Genomic DNA, 2,500 nt, shown 5'->3' with positions numbered 1-2,500 from the left:
TTCATCCTTTTACTATTGAATCATGGGTGACTCCAGGACCTTCATCCTTTTACTATTGAATCATGGATGACTTCAGGATCTTCATCCTTTTACTTTTAAATCATGGATAACTCCAGGACCTTCATCTTTTTACTATTGAATCATGGATGACTCCAGGATCTTCATCCTTTTACTGTTGAATCATGGATGACTCCAGGACCTTCATCCTTTAACTACTGAATCATGGGTGACTTCAGGATCTTCATCCTTTTACTTTTAAATCATGGATGACTCCAGGACCTTCATCTTTTTTACTATTGAATCATGGATGACTCCAGGATCTTCATCCTTTTACTGTTGAATCATGGATGACTCCAGGAACTCCATCTTTTTACTATTGAATCATGGATGACTCCAGGACCTCTTCATCCTTTGACTATTAAATCATGGATGACTTCAGGACCTTCATCCTTTAACTGCTGAATCATGGGTGACTTCAGGATCTTCATCCTTTGACTGTTGAATCCTGGATGACTCCAGGAACTCCATCTTTTTACTATTGAATCATGGATGACTCCAGGACCTTCATCCTTTTACTATTAAATCATGGATGACTCCAGGACCTTCATCCTTTTACTATTGAATCATGGGTGACTCCAGGACCTTCATCCTTTTACTATTGAATCATGGATGACTTCAGGATCTTCATCCTTTTACTTTTAAATCATGGATGACTCCAGGACCTTCATCCTTTTACTATTAAATCATGGATGACTCCAGGACCTTCATCCTTTTACTATTGAATCATGGGTGACTCCAGGACCTTCATCCTTTAACTACTGAATCATGGGTGACTTCAGGATCTTCATCCTTTTACTTTTAAATCATGGATGACTCCAGGACCTTCATCTTTTTACTATTGAATCATGGATGACTCCAGGATCTTCATCCTTTTACTGTTGAATCATGGATGACTCCAGGAACTCCATCTTTTTACTATTGAATCATGGATGACTCCAGGACCTTCATCCTTTGACTATTAAATCATGGATGACTTCAGGACCTTCATCCTTTAACTGCTGAATCATGGGTGACTTCAGGATCTTCATCCTTTGACTGTTGAATCCTGGATGACTCCAGGAACTCCATCTTTTTACTATTGAATCATGGATGACTCCAGGACCTTCATCCTTTTACTATTGAATCATGGGTGACTCCAGGACCTTCATCCTTTTACTATTGAATCATAGATGACTCCAGGACCTTCATCCTTTAACTGTTGAATCATGGGTGACTTCAGGATCTTCATCCTTTTATTGTTGAATCATGGATGACTCCAGGAACTCCATCTTTTTACTATTGAATCATGGATGACTCCAGGACCTTCATCCTTTGACTATTAAATCATGGATGACTTCAGGACCTTCATCCTTTAACTGCTGAATCATGGATGACTCATCTGTTCAGTAGGTTGGTCAGGGCACCAGCCACCCGTTGAGATGCTACCACTATAGAGTTATGGTATCCTTTGACCGGCCAGACAGTACTACATTGGATCCTTATCTCTGGTTACGGTTTACTTCCCCCTTGCCTACACATACACCGATAGTCTGGCCTATTCTTTACAGATTCTCCTCTGTCCTCATACACATAACAACACTGAGATTACCAAACAATTCTCTTTCTCTGAAGGGGTTAACTACAGCACTTTAATTGTTCAGTGGGCTACTTTCCTCTTGGCAAGGGAGAAGAAGACTCTTTAGCTATGGTAAGCAGCTCTTCTAGGAGAAGGAAACTCCAAAATTAAACCATTCTTCTCTAGTCTTGGGTAGTGCCATAGCCTCTGTACCGGGGTCTTCCACTGTCTTGGGTTAGAGTTCTCTTGCTTGAGGGTACACTCGGGCACACTATTCTATCTTATTCTTCTTCCTCTTGTTATATTAAAGTTTTCATAGTTTATATAGCCAATATTTATTTTAATGTTGTCACTGTTCTTATGATATTTTACTTTTCCTCTTTTGCTTTCCTCACTGGGCTATTTTCCCTGATGGGGCCCCTGGGCTTATAGCATCCTGCTTTTCCAACTAGGATTGTAGCTTAGCGAGTAATAATAATAATATTATCAAAGAAATTTTATTGAAACGGAATTTATTGTCGTGCTAGTTATGACAAAAAAATGAATAATATAAAAAAGATATGTATTGGTGTTTGACCGGGTTGGATGTGAAGGGAGATCTAGATGTAATTCTGGGTTTATTCTTAAACTTTTCATCATAAAAATTTAATTGTTGATAATCAAGACCATAAACTTTGTTCGTCTCGTTTTTAATTCTAGATGTTATCTACATTGGTAGAAAAATATCTATTTTAATATATTGCAAATATCTAGATAATATATCATTAAAATCATCATCATCATCTCATCCTACGTCTATTGACGCACAAAAAGGAATCGGTTAGATTTCACCAGTCGTCTTTATATTGAGTTTTTAAATCAATACTTCTCCATTCATCATCTCCA

The sequence above is a fragment of the Palaemon carinicauda genome, chromosome 32, assembly GCF_036898095.1.
Source record: "Palaemon carinicauda isolate YSFRI2023 chromosome 32, ASM3689809v2, whole genome shotgun sequence".
In the NCBI taxonomy this organism is placed as follows: domain Eukaryota; kingdom Metazoa; phylum Arthropoda; class Malacostraca; order Decapoda; family Palaemonidae; genus Palaemon; species Palaemon carinicauda.
Note: the sequence above shows the minus strand (reverse complement) of the source record.